At 36.2% G+C, this 21,100-nt stretch overlaps 1 protein-coding gene across 1 annotated transcript in view; it reads left to right on the top strand.

The window, feature by feature from the left end:
- The window catches only part of CAMKMT (calmodulin-lysine N-methyltransferase), a 208,227-nt gene that overhangs the window by 143,133 nt on the left and 43,994 nt on the right, over window positions 1-21,100 (top strand). The gene's annotated exons all lie outside the window — the stretch shown is intronic.

Consider the following 21,100-nt stretch of genomic DNA (forward strand, 5'->3'; position numbering starts at 1 on the left):
ATTTAAGCAAGCATGCAAGTAATAAGAAAGAATGGAAATATGTGGTCAAGGGGCATGGCCAGATCAATAACAATTTTTTGGAATATTAGGGAAACTGTTCAATGGTGTACATTCCATTAGTGCTTATATGCAATCACATGTCACGGCTTGTACAGTTTCTTGGGTGTTGTATTGGAATTTTGCATTACATAAACATAGAAAAAGTTATATATCTCAATAATTCATTTTTCTGTCACTAATTCATTTTTTGTCATTAATAGTATCATATTACATCGTTGATATTTAGGCTTACATCATATGATTTTTTTAAATTTTTCCTTTTTTTTACTAAACAACTTGTAAGACTAATTCCTTGAGGACATTGGAGAGAACCACTCATTTTATGTCTTCTAGAAACCAGTTTTGTTGAGTCAAGACACTGTTTTTGTGCTTCCCAAGACTGGCAGTCTGTTGCAGTAACTCTATGTTCCAAGTGATAGTAAGACCTCTGAAAATATTTTTGGATTCTATGAGTTACCCAGAATTTGTAGTTTGAAAATATTCTTCTCAAGAGGGGACTGTTCTGCAAAAAATCGCACTCAAGACCCTGTGTTTTGAGAATGCCACTACATGAATTATATTTTTGGACTGCTACTAACACCAAGTGCAAAAATCCATAATCCTTAATTAATGTACCTTGTCAAGAGCACCTCTCGATGCCATGACCTCTCAAGTTTGTTTTACACTTTTTCTCCCATACTACATATAAATAGATACTTTCACACTGTAAGAATTTCCTCAGTGATGTGATAAATGATACAAGTTTTGCATAGTTAGAGCTGTCCACACTATTTTTGCTATATCAATTTGTTGAATTTTTGTTTTGTAAAGTCCTCACCTATTAGAAATTCTGGAGAAAATACGAAGAAAATATGCTAAGAAAATTCCAGGGAATTTGCTCTTTTTGGCTGATTGCAATGAACTGAGTTACATTTGTGATTATATCAGGTTTCCTGTGCATTTTTCAAAAGTACAGTGTAATCTGTTTCTACTGTCATTCTTATCTTTACAACTGGCGTCAGTAAAAGTGAGGCAAAAATGATGTATTAAGAAATTAAAAGTCTGCTTAATGTGTTGTACTACCTGTATGAAGGATAGAAAATAACGATGTTAAAACAGATTGTGTTCAGGTTGAGTAATGATAGTTCATGATTTTAGTGTGAGGAAATAAATATTCTGGGTCTAGCTTCTTTTGAACTTGGGGAAAATTCAGGTTTGTATATAGATTTAAGTTTACAGCCAGGCTTTCCTCATTAAGGAAATCATTAATTTGATAATCAAACTAGAGTAGAAACAGCTGGTTTTTTGTTGTTGCTTACACTGAGACTTTTCTTTCATTATAAAAATGACATGTAAAGTGAAGTCTAAGGAATTTACATGCACAATAACTTACAAACATTCAGTTTTGCTCATGCATATTTTAGAAGCTATTTTGTGTCTTAGAATCTAATTAGCGGCACACTGAAGTTCTTTGAAGAAATGTAGTTTGAGTATTAGTGAGATCATTAACTTTGTAATGGAAAGGACCAAAAAGGGTCCCAGGAATGCTTACACTTGAGAAATCATCTTTATTTTTGTGTGAACTATGATGTTCTGTTTTAATAAATGAAATGTTCTTGTCACTTAAAAATAAGGCTTACAGTTTCTACTTTAAAAGTCAGTACATAGATGAAGATATTGGCCATTGTGCAGTAAAATATGATTTGCAAGCAATGCAACAGTGTTGTCTAAACTACAGCCCAGTCTTCATAAATTCTTAGGCAAATCTGTATAAAGTTAATAGCAAATGCTTCCTGTAATCTTTAAAATTGTTCTGCAGTCCCTGAGTGACTGCTGAAATGATAGTTGACTTTGAGAAGTTTTTAGCAAAATGTTTTCTCTTAATGACTATATTCATACACAGTTAGCTAGTCAGACCTTTTATGGCAGCCATCCAGTTTAATCAATTATGCTTCCATGTTAATATTTTTGTGTAAGAATCCAAATTATGTTTCACACTTGGAAGCATTTTGCTTGTAATTTAAAAAATATTTGCAGAGCTCTTAATTTTACATTTGTACATGACACCTCTTGAGAACTGGATATTCAAATCCAACTTTTATTTAGTTTCTTTTGAGTCTTCTGGTAGTAGTGATTGAAAAATTGAGCTTAGGGTAGTTATTAGAAATCCAAGGGGTCAGCTCATGGCAAAGCTGGCCTTCTCTGCACAGCAGATACAACTTTCCAATCCACAGATATGCCAAAAATGCAAGAACTGTGTGTTATTTATAGTGCTAAAGGAAGGGGCCATGCTAGATTTTCCAAGAGGAACGAGGAACTCTTTCAAACCCAGCTGTCTGAAAGACTCCAAAATATCCAATACATAGAGGGAATTTTCTCCTAGGCTCTAGTACTCTGTGTGCTCTGACATACACATTGCCAGGACTTTAGAAACAGGCTGTTGTCAGGTCAGGTATCCAGAGAGCAACACTAGTATTTCCATGGGTTTCAACTCTCTCACATTCCTAATCCATCAGGTTTGAAGATATAATCAGGAATTACAATCTAATCTCCTTCTTATGTCATTGTATTCTTCTTTTCTCTTCTTTTCTGCATTTTAAGCCAGCCAGGACCAGCTTTGTGAGTGATCAGTTGATACTGAAGGCATGACCCATAAGCAGCCATATCTATTCCATTTCCTTTCTCCTCTAAAACCTTGCCCTTTGCTCTCCCTTTCCTCTTCTCTCTCCTACTTTAGTTCAAGGGATATTGATGGCCAGAATGATGCTGAGCCATTGATATGCACGATGGGGCTTTCCTGGGCTGTGCTCCTCATCACCTGCACAGAATCCAGTGCTCTGTGAGGAGGCCAGGAGTCAGAAGCCAAAGCAGATCTCTGCTAGTCAGCTAATGCAGCAGCAGAGTGGATGCTTAGCTCCAACTTCACTTACGGACGCCTGCACCCTGGACACATGCACTTTCCCATCCATAATTTTTCCAAATGCTAAACCATCCGGGAAGCTATCCAGAAACTCTGCTGCATTTAGTGCAGCAGACCTAGAATTGTTCATTTGGAAGGTTTTCAGACCTGTCTGCTGGCATCTGTCACCCTGTGTACAGTACTGCCTGGGGTCAGCTTGACGGGGAATGTGCAGCTCTGCACTGCTGCGCAGGGAAGAGGCGCTGGTTGCTTACCGGCAACTCTCCAGGTACAATTTGAAATCCTTCCTGGTCTGCCGGGTTTGGTTGCAGTTCTGTGGCTGAGAGCAGCCTAGCAGATAGGAAATGTGCTATCTTATATATCCTTCAACTGAACAGGAGGTTATGTGGGGCTTGAACATGCTGTCTGTAGATGTGGGAGGGGGAACTGCCTCTAGCCTGGAGCGGCTCTCCATGAGGATATATGTAGAGACAACTCATTTTGAAAAGGCCTGGTTGCTGGAAACATTTCTCCTTTTTTGCTGTTTTAAAGATTAGGGAACTTTTAATTGCCAAAAACCATCTAGAGTTAATTGCTAAGTAATTATGTTTTTTTAACAAATAGCCTCTCTGATGTGTAGCAGAAATAAGCATGATACGAAAGTCCATTTCTTTTAGTATTTCTTCCAGTTCCATGTGAGCCCTGGTGGGGGGAATATTTACCATACAGATCTTTTGATACAAATTTTGTGGTGTGGTACATTTTTATTGAGGACAGTCAAGGAGTGTAGCTACATCTCCTCTTGTTTCATAAGCATGAATGGGAGATGCAAGCATGCTACTGCAAAAGCAGTCATCACATTCTGCAATTGTAATGCTGGCTGTACTAAAGCAAGGACAGAAGACCCACCTGTTTTGGAAATTGTACAGTAAAACCTGGTCTTGATAGAGTCCTACTCGACTCTCTGTTGCATTTAATTTATTTATGGTTAGAGAAGATACATACTATTCTTAAATCTTAAATTGTCTGTTCTCTCCTTTATCACTGACTCCCTGGAAGTCAGTAAAGTTATGCAAAGGTTAAATCAGGGTGAGATTACAATGGGAATTTTCACACTGCAAAATTATATATACAAAATTAATACTATGTTATGAAAAAAAACCATGTCAAAACCAACATTGAACCTTATAACATGTTTGAGTTGTAAGTGGTTATTATGTGTACATGCATATATATGAACTGTTAGGTACTGGGAAAGCGCTCAGCATCAGTTTGCTTTGTGGTTTGTGCAGATTAACAAGATAGCAAACATCAGTTTTAGTCATGGTGACTTGTCTATGGTGTCATGGTATGAGCATCTGTGTAATGCAGCAGACATTACCTGCAATTCTCTTAAAATGATGCAGTACCTATCATAAAAAATGAGGTTGTTTGCTTTTTAAAGGAGCAGCACTGTAGCACTTGGCAGTATACTCTAGTTTACTAGCTAATAGGTCTGAGAGGCTAAGATGGCTCTTCTGTCCAAACAGAAGTGTTGAATATGTTGTTTCTCTCTTATTTCTGAAGTGTTTAATCTAGTTCCACAGACCATCTGTTTGGTTGCTGTAATATTTCTCCTCTTTATCCTGCCTAAGAAAATTAAGGTGTACAACAATACCCAGGGGATGATTGGAATGATGCCTTTAAACCACATTTGTGTATTTTTCCTATTTTCTTGTTCCATCATTTTGGCAATAGACACACAGATAAGTTTGTTTCTTATTTAATCTTTCTTTTCTAAATAAAGAAAAGTTTTGTCACCCTAAGAAGCAGTATTGCAGCAATGTTAATGTGTTCTCTCACACATATGTTCCCAAAATTTGTAGCCAGTAATAGCATTTTATTGGATTGGTTTGTCTCAACAGTGAAAGCTGAATTTTTTGAAAAAAATCTGATATTGCAATGTGACATTTCTGCTTTGCTGTGACTAAATACTTGCTTTAGTCTTGTTTTCAAGGGAAGTACCATGGCATTATGCAGAGGCTAGCATAATGTGTTGCCCCTCTTCTGGATAGGATAGTTTGAAAATCCTGTAGTATAGAGATCAATTCAGTGAAAAAGCTAGTTTATTCTATGGTATTTATTTAATAAAGAAGAAAAAAAGAGAAAACCCAAGCTGAACCTTTGGAATTGTTATTAAGTAAGAAAAATGCATTAATACAGACAAATTGGCATGGGTTCCCAGAAGGCACATCTCAGAACATTGCTAGAAAAAGAATGGTGTAAAAATATTCCATCATTGGTTGAAACTTAAGTCAGATGGCAAATCTGTAAATAGACATTCAATGTTCATTCAGGTGCTGTGACTCAGAGGTGAAGTGAACGGACCCGGCACTGCCGCGGTCAGAGCTGTAACACTTTGGAGCCACTCGTGTGGAAAGAGAAGCTGGAGAGGACAGGAGGTGAGCAGTGATTGCATTGGTCATGTCAGGCTGGTCCTGGGCATTTTGGTACTGGCAGGCCTGTCAGAGCAATGACTGCCCCCGAGGAGGTTTCAATTCCGCTGGATGCTTTGGAAGTTACTTTGGAGGTATAGTTGTTGAAAGAGAAGCTGGTAGTAATAATTCTGCAAACCATTGCTGTGTATAAGGATTCTTGGATGGAAGAAAAATACGTGCATGCATGGTGGGTTTATATATATGTATGTGTGTGTATGTGTATATATAGATATATATCTATTATATGCACATATATATGTTTATGTTTAAAATCCCAGCTTCTCAGATGTGCTTCTAGGTGATAAGTAGAAAGCATTTGAAAAACCATTATCCCAGTACCACGTTTTCATTGCTAACCAGTTTACTCGAGTCAGCGCAGCCTTGACTCTATCAAAGCTGCCACCTTTGTTTTGTTAACTTTTTTATTCTTGCTTGGAAAGCAGGGAAGTAGCGTGCAATTAGGTACAGAGTTTCCCATGGAAGATAACAGGAGTGTCACTGGAAGTCTACATGTCTCAAACAGTTATTAGCTTTCTCATCTTACTAAAAGCTCCCATGTTTTTCAAAATTTTCCTAGTTTCTTTGTATGCAAAAGCAATAAACTGAAAGAGGAATACAATTACTGGGGTTTTAAAAACAAATTTAGATGGTTCGTGAGAAGTTGAAATGGGTGCAGCTAAATGGGAAATTACAAGACTCTCTAGACAATGAAGAATATTTTGCTTGCGTCTTGTCACTCTCATTCAGAGTTTTCAAATTCTGGAATAATAATTCTTGTTTAGGGTACACATCACAGTAATCTCAATTGAATATTTAGAAATATCCATTTGATCTATCCATCACAGTGACATTAATGTATAATGTCACTGAAAACAGGATACCTTCTGCTTGAAAAAAGAAAAGGTAAGATATATATCATACATCTTGCAATCCTTCTTGGTGTGTGAATCATTATTTTATTTTTAGGGAAAATAATAAAAGAAGGATGATTCTATTCAAAAATTTTTTTGCAACTCTTTTGGGTAGAATCTGCTGGCCTGTGCACTTCAGATTTAACTTCACAATGAATCTGTCTTCCTTACCAAATGGATTGTAATTTTCTGAACCAACCTTTCCACTTGAGGCTAATCCTTTTAGGAAGAGGTAATTTTTCTGTTTATCTTAATTGACATGTTCCCTAAATTTCAATCTCTGTATTAACTTGACCTTAATTATGTGGCCTCATTGATAAAATGAAGGTTACCCAGGGAAGTTCCATGCATGATTAATATTTTTATTGTGTTTGTAACAATTAAAAATCTGAATCCTCTTCCTAATCTTTTTGTTCAATCATTTCCAAAAATGCGTGTAAAGAATATTTATGGTGCTTTTTGGTCTTTTTAGGTTCTTAAAAAAAAGTATTATATCTGAGATATATACTTTGATGTAAACCTGTGTTATTTCCATGTTTCTCTTTTCATAAGAAAAGTGTGCTTTGATTTTGTAAATGCCATCATTTAATCTTGATAGGTTTCTACTGCTTGATGTTTCATTTTTTAAAATTAATTTTCCTCCAGTCAGACATGCATTACATATAGTAATAGATTATTACAAGTTGAAAGTCTTCTAGTACTGTCAGAGAGACTGGATTAGTCTTAAAATTTGAACCATTGATTCATAATTTTTAATCACTATTTATCTGAACAGAATTTGATTAAATACTTCTAATTTGAGCTATAGTTACTACTGTCTTTAACTTAGAGTAAGCAGTAAATGCCTAAAATTCATGCATTAGAAATTCATTCTCACAGTCACAGAAGGCTGAGCAGACTTGCAAGTAGGAGAGGACTTCATGCTCCAGGTGTTTTTGTCCTGTACAATTGAGTTGTTAGAAAGAGACTACAGTACTTTGGGAAAATCTAGCTCTGCTGTTATTATCAGTAGCATTCACAGATGATTTGTGGTAAAATGCAAGATGCGCTGGTCTCTGAATAAATATCTTTCTGACTGCACAGGATGATAATTGCTCTGCCAGCACTTTCTTTGGCACCTACTTATCTCAGCTGAAATGATTGATAAAAATATTTTTGTACTGATGTTGAACACTTCTAAATTATATAATGATTTTTGTATTATTTCACATTTACTCCGAAGAAAGTTCATGCTAAATTGAGTTTCACTGCTGTCAGTATCTTTATTAATCAGAATAGAAGTATGGTGTGTTTCCCACCTTTTTGCACAAGATCAATTTTTACAGCAAGACTTCCTCTTTCTTTTCTTGGAGCGACATGGAGAGTTATGTACGAGGATATCAAGTCACTGACTTCAAACAGAAGACAAATTCACTAAAGTGAAAATGATTGTGATAGTTCTCTAATTTCCCCCACAGTGTATGTAAAACTGACTTTTAAAGTGTTTAGTGGATAATGGATCATGTAAGGTCAGTACTAGCCATAGCTGTTATGGCTATTATTTTCTCCTTTCATGGGAGGGTGCTCAGCAAAATGAGATTGTCACGCTCTTTTTTTTTTGAGAGGACAGCGACAGACAGTTAAAAGCCTCTTCATGTAAGGATGTTATTTCATAAAGACACCAGCACTGGATTATCCCCTTCACTTTAAACTTCTGCCAGCTTGTACAAAGAGATAAAACAAAATAGCCCCAATCCCAGGGGTGGAGAGGTGCTGGCCAGATCTGCCCATGTCCACAGCTTTCATTTTGATTAGTCACATGTGAGGAAAATTCACTTAGGCTGAGAGGTAAATTTAATACCAGTTATGCCCATGCTGTTCATATCACAACCATTTTCACATGATGCCACTTAATTCCCTAAGAAGCAGAAAGGTAAATCGGTGGCTGGCCAGCTAAGGTGTCATAATGCATTAGGACCAGGGCTCGCTGCAGGGGATAATGGTTCTGATTGCTGTTGACTCATGTCTCCATCAACCACCTCATGTAAAATAAGTGACATTTAAAAGGCATCAAGATGTGAGAAGAGGTGAAAAAAAAAGGAAGAAGGAAAAGCAGAGTACTAAACTTGCCACTTGAACATAAAGTCCCCTTTTCACCCTAAGTGGTATAAAAATAATAACATGCCATAGGTGACCTGTGCTGTGCTTTGAACTTCCTGTCTTGTGTTTTTAGAGAAAAATCTGTAAAATTCCTTCTGGGAACTGCTCCAACATGTTATCATTTATTTCCCATTTAATCTATTTTTTTTTACTGTTTTTTTTTGCCCTTGGATATCAGTCTATTCATCTTTTAAAAAGCTTAAGGCTGAATCAAGTTAGGGAATGGTATACAACAAGAGGCAGCCTAGTCTCTGAAGGCCCATTTAAGTCTATTTTTATAAAAAGAATCAAATTCCAGTTTACAGTAAGCATATGCTTCAGTTGACATCTGTTTCTAAGACTTGGATGCTTTGTTTGCATAACAGGCACCAATAAATGGCCTTGTTTTAAGTCTGCTCACTCAGTTGTATTTGGGTTGTTCAGCTGGGGATTTGAGTTGCAGCTGATCCCCTACCGCTCATAGCAGATACGAAAGGGAAGAAAAAATCTGAGAAACACAGTCTTATTTATTAATGCAGATTTCAGCATTCTCAACAACCCACTTTCTTTTTGTTAGGAGACTACTAAATACTTGTTTGGCCAGGCAGAGAAGCATTTGAAAGTATCAAGTATTAAAGATAATAAAAAGATTTTTTTTTAATGTCGTATTTAATAGCATTTGTATAGTTCTCAACTGACAAAGCCTGGTGCATGTAATGCTGGGAATTAAATGGATGATATCCATAAGAAATGCATTTGTTATGGCCATATATATTATAATGATTTTTAAAATTTACTTTTGCTTTCTTTAAGTGTCCATGTCCTACTGATGACACAGTCTAAAATATTTTGTAAGCAAAATTTAATTATATCTGCTTCCTTGGGAAAGCAAATTCTGGACTTCTCAAGGGAAAATTCAGAATTGTATGTGTTGGTGCTCTAGCTTGCAGAATATAAACCTTCCTCTGTGAAGTGATGCATTCTGTGGCAATTATATGATATTTCTCTCATATGTATAACAGTTTCAACACACTTCTATGAAACCTAGGTAATGCCTGTAAAGAGTACAAAAATGTATCAGTAGTATCACAGCTCTATAATTACCTTGCTTAATAACTACTGCAGTTTTTTAAAAGCAATAATATCAGCACTGCTTCCTTGTTAGTATTTTGAACTTCCCCCCTAAATTATTGTAAAGTGCTCTCTAGTAGTGTACAGAATATGTAACATATTTCAAGTGGATTTACTTATCAACTTTTTCTAGTGGTACCAACAGCAGTAGTGTGAAATATATCTACTCCATTTACTCTTATCCATTGCACCTACTTTCTTTTTCCCTTTAATTTTTATATATGGTAAAAATTTCATTGAAGAGAGATTTTAGATGACAGGACTGTAATTTTAAAACCAATAGAAGAGGTGTAAGCAATTTGAGCTTAGCTGAAGCATAATCTTAGGTTGTCAAGAAGAAACCCATTCTCCCTATGCTAATCAATCAGTATATCAACCAACCAATCATCTCCTCAGCTTAGCATATATCCTAAGGTTTGATATATCTATTAACTGCCCATCATGCAGCTGGTCTCCAGTTGATGAGATTCCCCCTATCTTGGCATTTGGAGGCAGACAACTGAGCTATCAGAGCCTCAGATAAATACTAAAGTGGAGATTTCAATCCTGTTCCTGATAGCCAAAGACAATCCAGGAATATAGAATATATTTTTAGAAAAGAACACATAGAGAATTACATTTTCAACAGTGTGTTATATGTGAAAATTGCATATATTTCATGATCCCTTCTTCCTCCACCCCCTCCCTTCCCAGAAGTGGCAGGAAATTACTCTTATATTGTGACTCAGACTCTTAACAGAAAAAGAGAACAAGAGCTAAAATTAGTTTTTAACTGCTAATTACTATAATGGTATTATTCAACTCCTTAAAAAAAAAAGTGATTTGCCTTGTTATTGCAGCATTGTTACTCTATAGATGAAGAGCTCTATGAAAATAGTGTGTCACAACAAACTTAAACCTTAGGGGGAAAAGTTTGAATTTCAGACGATTATATACCTGCCTCTCTACTTGTGAAGTCTGAGCTCAAAACTCTTTAAGTAAAAACATAAACTAGGCATTGAAGAGTCTACCTGCTAATATGGAAGTTTGGCATGAGATTTAACGTAATGTTTCAAGGTGCAAGAAATGCTGTAGAAATTGATGATTTACTGTGTTGGCTTTGCCATTAGATAAAAAACTACCTCAAAAAATAAAGTGGCCTAGATTGCATTTTGTAAGAGCTTGCTGCTCCCTAGGGAGAATCCTAGGGTGGCCCAAGGGTCTGTGGTCACCATGGAATGCAATGTAGGACACAAGGGACAGGTCACCCACTCAAATTGCACTATCAAAAGATGGGGCCCGATCTCTGTGGTGGCATATGACTGAGCAATTCCTGAAGTCAGAGGATGTGTGCTCTCTTAATTAAAAATTTGATCAATTCTCCTCCCTGACCTACCAACAATAAACATAAGCATATTGTTATGAGGTTAGCTTATAGGCCTTTTCATGCTTTCATTTAATGAAATTGAGTGTAATGATTTGCTTTGCTTTTGTTCCTTTGTTTCTGAGACTCAAACCACTGAATGTTCTGAAATACATTTTCTCAACACTGAAAAATTGCATGTCTCTAAGCTACATATCTTAGTCAAAGCACATTGTTCTTGACACAAGAGCACTTCTGTGTCAGTGTAGAAAAGTAAGTTTTTATACTGCTCTACAGTGTTTTTCAGCAGAATTCTTGTAGCACCTACCTATTTGCATTTTTATGTCTTGTAAAATGAAAATGTCAGGATTTAGGTCATGGTTTATTACAGTAACATGGAAATGTGAAAGTAATCAGGGAAAGTATTTCAGGCTACTTTAAAGACTAGATTCTAATCTTATCACTTTTATATCCTCCTTTACCATAACCCACTAAAACACCAATTTCCTGAGAAGGTTACCCTTGGATTTGACTCTGCAAAATTATCCAAAGCACTAACATGTATTAATATAATAAAGGCTACTTTGTTTTTCAGAAAGACCATGCATATTTTAAATCCAAGGCTTGTTCATTAACTGGGATACACAGGCATAATACCAGATGAAGATCTGGCCCATTGGATTTAGTGGTCATGAAAAGTTCCAGGCTGATAGCTGTGATTCTTGAAACCCGTTCAGGCAAAACCAGCTTTCGGCAATGGTAGTGGAAGTTCTCTTGTGTTGTCCTGTGAATGCATGTCAAACCTCACCTGGAAGGAGCTGAAGGATCCTGAAATCCTTGGCCTTTGAGAAAAAAAATTGTAAATTCTTTCCTTTGATATAGATTTGTGTAAACTCTTACAGCCTAAATTCATATGGAATGTGGACCCATAAATAGATGAAAAGTCTGGTTCATCTTTGTGCAGCATTCTCATTTATAGAACTCGTTACAAATCTTATTACATGTAAGAGATGAAAACAAGGTTTAGTGATACAGGGAGATTTTGGGCACCTGCTACAAGGTGGCTGTCAGTAGTGTAGACTTTTGAAAATTGCACACTTAGCACCAGTTGAAATTACCCCAGGAGAAAGAATCAAGGCCTCTTCACTACAGGCACCTAACAAATTTATCTAAGAATATGAAGGATGCATGGCCACCATTTGCCAGTACATGAATTTCAGAGTACACTGTTTTGTTAGACAAATGCTGCCCAAAGCCTTCAAATTGAACTGTGCATGCAATTATTATTTCCACTTGTATCAAGTTTATATCTCCTGGCTTTACAGAACAGACACTTTTCTAATTTTGGTTAACTGAGTAGAATGGTGAAGTCTGATAAAGGAAAAAAATATGAGTCAGAAGCTGCTGGGACCTAAAAGGTGTTGTCTTTGTTTAGTTAATTTGATGGGAAAAAAAAAACAAACAGAAGAAATTCAACCTCTAGACACAACTTCTGAAATCACCCAAATAAATTCCGCTTTATTTACCTTGAGCATTACATAAGGGTGCATAGAGCAATTACGCAAACTTCCATGTTTTGTATCAGATACTTGAGGAAGATAAGCAATATTAGTAACCCACATTAATCTACAGGGTTTTACCTTCTCTACCTATCATATATCTCTAAACCCCAAAACAAACAACCAAATGAACCCAAACCAAAAATGAAACCCCATGGCGGAGGGGGGTGGCGGGGGACATAAAAGAAAACAACCACAAAAAGCGCCCAACTACTTTCCTTACTTTAATTATAGACAAAGTGAAACTAGGATATTGGAACTGACAAAATAGAGATACAAGGCTGCAGGTTGATTGTATCTCTAAGATATTGTGAATACTGGAAAAAGGCAGTTATTTAATTGAGCTATCCAACTATTTGCCTGGACGTGGTTCTTTAAAATCTTCCTTTCTCTATTTAGTTTCTTGTTTGTGAAGCAAATAAATATGTATGCACTTGAGGTTTGTTGTTACATAGTTAATGTTACAGTTCAAAATCATTGAATATTCTTTTTCTACGCTTCTCAGAATGAGTGCTCATTTAAATCAGATATTATGAAAACCAGATGACTAATCCTAAATTCAGGTGTACTACCACTCAGGCTAGGCAGATTGCTAGTTGATCATGCTAAGATGCTCCCTTATCCATTATTGGATCTGAAAAAGAGGAGGATTAAGAATTATCTGACTTCTCAGTTAATGTGCAAATCATCTAAAAGCTCAGCTTAGAAAGGTCTTAGAAAGCAGAACAGCACTAAAATAATAATAATGTCTTAAGAATTTTTTATAATATAAATGTGCCGTATCACATTTTAAGAGTGAAAATAGAGTTTTGTGGTTTCTATCTCAGATGGTCTTTTATCTCCCTCTTCCTGTTTTTGTAATTATGTATGAATGTCCTAGAACTCTACTTCTAATTAAAATTTTTTATTGCAGTTAGAATTGTCACTTGGGACAAACTCACACTGTTGGAATTTAATAACAATTATATTATTTTCAGGCAATAGTAGAAAATAATTTGATAAATATCTTTGGAAATGAACATTAATCTATTTACTTTTAACAAAGCATAAGGCAGGGAAGGAAAAGTACATCTTGGGAAATATATTGGTATAATGGATCTATGATCTTTGCAGGGGTTTTGTCTGTAATAACATATTTCTAGTATCTTTCTCTGCTCTTGGTTATGTTGAAAAACACCCTTCATTGAAAAGACTGAAACACTATTTTTCTGTATTTTCAAGGAACAGGAGAGTCTGTGAACCAGAAGGCATCTCTTAATGTTCCCTCTTTGCATTTTTAGGCTAGTTCTGCTGTTTGCTATAGTAATATTTGTTTTAGCATTTCTATCACTCCAATATGTATACTTGCCTTTCAAAATCTGTGAAAAGTATTTAAAAAGAAAAGAGAAAATGCTAGTATTTCAAAACCCTATTATAATGCATTTTCAAATATGTCAGACACATCTTTGTTAAAATTAAACCAAGGATTGGTTTTGAGCGAATAGCCCTATATCCTTACAGATGCTGTGGATGGATGCATCTAAGCTGCTTATTATATTGATGGGTTTTGCTGCTCTGCAGCAAATGAAAACAGGCAGCTGCTTCCTCCATCAAAGCAAAAAGCAGCCTGAGTTTTTATTAAACGAGTGTTCATTTCTTCTATTGCCAAAATTCTTACACAAAACAAAAGAGCAGTTTTAGCACATTATTGCTTAACTAGACATGAACAACTGACAGCAAGTGATAAGCCTGTCTGCTTTTCACAACTGGTAATCATTTTTGGAATAGATGTTTCAATATAGTTGAATATAAAATTTTGTAATTTACATCTACAATGGTACATAAATTTATAGATCCAGTTTTTTGCAGAAGAATGAAGGCTATAATCACAAAAGGTTTGTTCCAGTGTTGTTTAATTTTTAATAACTATTTGAAAACTAGGTACCCCCCCCACCCCACTCCCAACACAAATTCATTCATTTGAAAAAGATGTTAAAGACAATCATACCAGTAGATTTGTTCAGTTGGCCAATTTTTCTTATGGAAGGGATATGCGTACATTTACAGCTTTGACTTGTTACTGTATTTCCGCATCAGTTCCACTGAGCTTCTTAAGTTTGTGCTCTAAAAGACATTTGCAGATTGCAGACCATCATGTTTCCCTCCTAGTCGTGAATAATAATGAGAGTGAAAGTGAGAGATACAGTGCTGAGGCCATTTTGCCTAGGCTGAAGATCTCAGCCAGTGCTTATACATATTTTTCAATGATCTGAATATCATGAATTCTGCTTTAGATTGGAAGAAAGACAAGAGTTTTCTACAAAATATACGTGCATAGGGAAAAATGTTTCTCTTTATATTCTCTTCTGTTTTTTTCTGGTGTTCCTGTACCTTTTCAAACTCACTTATAGCATTCCCGCTGTGAAAAAGTAAGCTAGCCATTCCCCATGCCTCAAATTACTCCTCTTCACTGGACTTAAAAGGTGGTTTGCCATGTGCAAAAGCCAGGTGCAGTAAGGCTCAGATAGAAGGTGCTACTGTAAAGACTATTAAATAATTTTATTTTTCACACTGTGTGCATTTATTGCCGAAGTTACTCACTTGTAAATACTCTTGGGGTAAATTTCAGGATGGAAAATCTCATACTGGACAACTGGACTTTCAAAATATGGTAGCTCTTAAAGATGCTGGTATATGAGGTGGTCAAATCTCCAGAGGGACACAGTATTTGGTAGCTGTCCTCCTTTTGAAAATCTGATCTCAAATTCATTTTTGTAGTAAATAATTCTACAGTTCCAGGCACAACATCTGCAACTAGCTTACAATGATGATTCTTATTTTATCTGCATCTGTAGATAGGTGTAAACTTAAAATTGTGTGTACTGAAGACAGTGAAACAGCAAGGATTTTCTTCAGTGAGTTTTTTCCTTGCTTAGCAATTTCCTCCATTTCTTCATTTTACTAAAGTGACCAGGTTTGTCTTTGGATTATTAGGAAAGTTATTTTCTATGGAATATTTTCACTTCTCTATGCATGCATTTTATGGTATCTAAAAAATTAATATTTGCAGTATTAGTGCCTTATTATGTGTGTTTGCATTGTTTAATTCAATAACTTTAGGTGGGATCCTAGGTAGCAGGGATTACCGATTATCCTTTCATCTGTGTCTCTTTTTGTGTGCTGTGTGGATAAGGGAATGAAAATAAAATCTACTTCCTGACTATCCCGAGCAACATTTTTTAATGGTAAAATTATATTGAAAAGGGTATGGAGTTTGTAGAGCTTGAAATATTTTTGAGAGCTATCTATGCCAACTAACTACAGCAGTGCAATTATTTGCAGGTAATCTTTACTCAAGCAATTACTCAAATTAGAACACCCATGTTATATGTTACTACCAAGATGTATTTGGCAGACATACACTGTGCCTCCACCTGGTATCTAGTCTTAATTGTGCTGTTCATAATTTCATGTTCTAGCTTTGACTTGGAAGTGAAGTTTACTGCTCCACTGACAGGAGGGCTCATAATATTGGTTAGAGTTTAATTTTGAAATTGGCTCCTAAGTACTGTGCTGTTGAACCTTGATTTTGATCTGCTCTCTTACATCTCCAGCAGAGGTATTACCCTTAGATCTGCTTACCCTCAGCAGATGGACTGTGCTTCTTGCTGTGCACGGTGGTGGTGATCCACAGAAAAAATAACCGGGATAAAATGATCAAACTTATCTTCCAATATGACTTGAATGCAGTCACATAGTCAGTAGAAAATAAGGTTTTATGCTGTAATATTAGGGTTGTGACAATGCTATAAATCTCTAAGGATGGAAGAACCTTAAGATCCCAGAATTCCTTATGTTGTATTCCTAGAATAGCTTTTTCCAGTAAATACCTTACTTTTAGGGATTTTCCATCTTCTCTACAGTCTTTTAGCAGAGGTGATGGGGAATAATTGCCTGTCTGGACAGGCCATTAATTTAACACCTCTGCACAGTCTATTGTAGTGCTAAAGCGTTTTCTGCTCTCCACTAACCATGTGTCTCGGTGTGGAAGGATAAAAAGTGCCTTACTTAGGGTCAGAAAACAGTTCATCATTGCTCAGTGCAGTTGTTGGTATGACTTTTGAGACATTATTCATCACTTTGCCTGAAAATAGTTTTTCTTTCCCCTCACTTTGATGACTATTAAAGCAAATAAGGTGATTTCATGTAGTCAAGAATCAGGACATACTAGAAAAAATATCTTTTTGAGTGTATTCATATGGGGAAAATGACTGACTTTTCAAATTTAAATTGTCTTTGCTTTTGAGGGTAAAGATAGGATTTGTACAAAATTTACTTGAGACTTCAAATGAATAGGAAGACATCTCATAGTTTAATAGTGCAGATAAAAGACAAAATTTGAATGTTGAGATCAGACATCTGTACATGGGGCTGTGAGAAGTGCTAGGGAAATGTGAAAATACTTTCAATTTGGCTTAGCTTTGAAAGTAACTTCTTAATCTGCTAGCATGAGTTTAGCACTTGTGGGACAGCTTTATACCTCCTACTCAGAGCTCTCAGGGACAGCTCCCCTGTCACCTCCACTTGTCCCTATGTTTCCTGTGTGTATTGCTGGCAGACAGTAGAGAAGAGTTCCACTAATCTTGTACTATCCCAGTTAAAGTAATCAGTAGCTACCATGATTTCTTTGTACCTGTGGAGCACTGCTGAGACATAATAGCTCCAATAGTCCGATGTCTTTCTTAAAAATACGCGTCTCAAAATTCTTTTCTACTGCCATGATGTTCTTTAAGAACTTCACATGAGATCTCAATATTTGTTATCCAAAGGTTGACAACATTCTGTAAAATATGTGGTAAAAAGCAACAGGAGGAGAGAAACATTTTTTTTTTCTTTAATGTTGGATAATTTATTTCTGGTAGACAATTTTCTGTACTATCAGAGTATTCTGCATTTTTAGATTTGTTGCAGAAGAAGCACAGGCTTTGTGTAGTTTTGGACTAAAAAACAAACATCCTCAGAAGGCTGTCTACATGTGGTTTAGTCCACATGGCTTGAAGGTTGCTCTAAGAAACTATTGCGCCATGACTAGTGCAGAAAGACCTGATACTTTCCAATACCAAGCACTATGAGAGTACTAAAACTAACTTATGTTTCTTTCCATTATTATGATTTTTTAAAGTTTTATTCTTCTGTAGGAAGAGCTTGGGTACTTTTTTTTGGTTACATCATACCTTGTGGTATAAGGATGACTTGGATTGTTTCTCTCAGTCTTCCCATAATTTCATTCTGTGTGTCTAAGTAACTTAATCCGTCTCTGTCTCTTACTTTGGTTCTTGATGTGCAAACTTGAGATAGTAGAAATTCATGATATCATCAAGTTCCTGTGAGGTATACTCCATTGCTGTGGTGACATTTTATGATATGGTGACAAGTGCTGTAGGAATGCCTGTGATTTGTGAGGCCTGCACTGTGATGCATTTGTAGCATTTCTCTATTCACCATTGTACAATTTAATGATTATATTTTTCTACTCCTTCTACTGTAATACTTACCATAAATCTGTCTGAAAGTAGACATCATCTTTCTTATGGCATTTGTACTGAGAATCCTGCTCCATCCTAGTGGTAAAAGGAGACTACAGGAGTTGAAATGTGGGCAGGGATGAGCTCTGTCTCTGTCCCATGTCTTCAGACATACCCATTCTTGAGGGTCTCCTTTGAATGCCAGTGTAACTTAATTTTTCATATGTTTCAATAGAGATTCCAATGCTTTCTGGCAATTAGTCTCTGTTTTCAACTTGTAGTTATCAAGGTGGTAAAGATTTTTAAAACCTCCAGTAAATGTCACAAAATATTTATTTTTGCAAAAAGAAATTCTTGTTTCTCTCTGTTCCATCATACAGTGAGATTTTTTAGTCTCTCTCTCTAGGACTTGTAGAATATTTATAGCCTTGAAAATATAAGCACCATTTGGGGGTCTTTTGATATTCTTTTGCCTATCCATCTGTAAATAGTTTGCTATCATGTAAGTAATTGTGCATGTAAATAGGTAGCACACAATATTGTGTATTTGTAATCAAATTCAGAAATCAAAATGAGAATAATTTTATTTTAAATATGAAAGAATTATTTTAAGTGTGCTTATAGGAAACTTAATCCATATCCATATGTATGTGTTTGCAGGAAATAAATTATGCTTTTCACAACGTAGTAGTAGTTGTTAATTCATAGGAATTCTGCATTTCTGCATTACAGTTGTATGTTTTCTAACAGAAGCAGAACTATCTTTCTTATACTTGCAACTTCAAAATGTAGGTCATTGTGTTGGCGAATGTAGGTCAGAGTGAGGAGGAAGAAGACAGAATGCAAACTCCTCCACATGGATCTTTAAGCTTATCCCTGTTTTGAAGGCAAAGAGGCTTACCTACCTGTTCAGGCACGTGAAGCTTTTCCTTTCACTAAAATTAACACTGGTATTGTGGCTTCTGGCTTCTTGGCTTAGCTGGGAGCACTGTGTGCTTCCACGCTTGTGACTTGTTCATGAAAGGCCTCCTGACTCCTGCTTCTTTAGCTTCCAGATGCTTATACCATTGCTGAGGTGACCCTTCCTTCCCTGTGGGGGAAGGCAGTGGGAAGGAGAGCTGTGCTCATTGCTGGCATCTGCCTAAAGAAAAGCATTGTCCTTGCAAAGGTGCTTCACCCTTCTCTCAGCACAGAGCTATCTGATACACCTGCAGTTCCAGCTGGTATCAACATTGAAATGGCAGCAGGGGAAGTAACGGTGACCCCTCAGAAAAGATTCAGTGACACCATTCAAAGTGCCCTCTCAATAATAACTGCAGAAAAGTGAGAGACATTTGACTGAGGGTACTGAAAAGTCAGATGTTGAAGGATCTTTGCTACAATTGACTAGTATTTTTGAAATTCATATAGGCTAGAAGTTTGTTATAAAAGTGTTTCAGTTTTTTATGTTTGTGGGTGTGAAGGTTTTTGTAATGTGAGACGTAAGTCTTATAAACTGTGTTAAATTAGCTGTGTCTTCACTAAATATTAAAAAAACTTTTATTGCTTGAGTACACACCAGTCACTGCAAACTGAAACATTCTTTATGTTACACACTAAAATATTTAAACAGTCATTATATTTATTGCAAAATCTGTCATTTTAGCATATTTCAGTGCTCAAAAGCATTTAAATACTCAAAGGGAGGTGAAAAACCCTGTACAATTCTTAGTGTATGTTTCACTAAAGAATGAGTAGTCTTGTGTGAGTGTTTTATTTTAACCTTTAGCAAATCTAGGAAAAATAGCACATTCAAAAACACCTGATCAGACTGAACTGTCATAAACAGGACAAATACAAGTATTGCATTAGTAGTTTTGTCATACATATGTATCATCAGTCTATTTTTTCCCTTTAAATATATTTTTAATACAAAAGTTATATGCAAAGTTTTGGACAAATCCTGTCTCGGCTTTTGCTTGATCTGCATGCAGTCAAGACATTTTTAAATTTTCATTATTTCTCACTAGGAGTAAGGGTAGTTCAGAATACTTACTGGATAGAAAGGATAAGTTATATTGATGATGGTTTAAGTTAGGCTTTAAGTGATTTAAAGGATGACAGTTTTTCTCCCATACTCCTGGTTCTGTTAAAAATGTACTGATGATTTAAGCACAAAATATGGTAAAAATGGTCTAAAGGATACACATACATAGTAAGCTGCATGGAATTCCACTCACTTGTCTAGAAATATCTAAAAGATGCTGTATATGTCAAATAAGTTTACTGGAACTGTAGAAATGTCTGTAGTTCATAATATGAAGTTTGTGTCTCAATTTCTCAATTCTTAATGTCATGTGTTGGTGGAGGGGGGAAGTCAACTCCGGATTTTACCTGCGGACATACATGTAAACATGGTTTTTCATTGCTAAGCAACCACAGATGGAAAACACATACAACCATAATTCAGCTGCAATTGCCTTTGATTCTTCTTCCTTTAACTTTGGGAACCATTGCAGACACAACTCAAGTTCCTTAGTATGAGTCTGGTTTCCTCGGGCCCCCTCCAGCAATGTAGTCTGGTGCCTGCAGGAGAGCATTCAAGGCACACAGGATCTGTGCTGGCCTCTCCATGGGCCACAGCACTTCAGTTGGACATTCCAGTCAATGAAACTGGTCTGGAAAAACAGCCAGTTTCATAAGAGACTGGTTTCGAAGAAATAAATTTACATGGAAGCCTCTGAGTAGCTGTCAGTGTTGATGATGACCAGTGTAAGTGTTATGATGGAAGCTAATGAATTAATGAAAAATACAGATTAGGTGCAGAAAGTGTGATTGCTCCTGGCTATTTCTTCAGGAGAATGAGGGGAATTCAAATGAAAATGATAGGGAAGCAAGTATAAAATGAGAGAGGAGGGGTTTCTTTATACAGCAGGCTGAAACTGTGGTGCTTCCTGGTGCAGCTCTGGAAAGTTTATCACAGAATAATCAGAACAGTCCTTCAGTGCCTGTTAAGAAGAACTTACCATGTGTATTTCCTCTTCTCCTTCTTCTGAACTTCTTGAGCCACAGCTAGAAATCACACTTTTATTACCCTAGTGCTGGATTTGTCCTTAGCATGTGCTGCTGGTCAGTCTCCCT

This window comes from Geospiza fortis, unplaced genomic scaffold (assembly GCF_000277835.1).
Source record: "Geospiza fortis unplaced genomic scaffold, GeoFor_1.0 scaffold41, whole genome shotgun sequence".
Classification (NCBI taxonomy): domain Eukaryota; kingdom Metazoa; phylum Chordata; class Aves; order Passeriformes; family Thraupidae; genus Geospiza; species Geospiza fortis.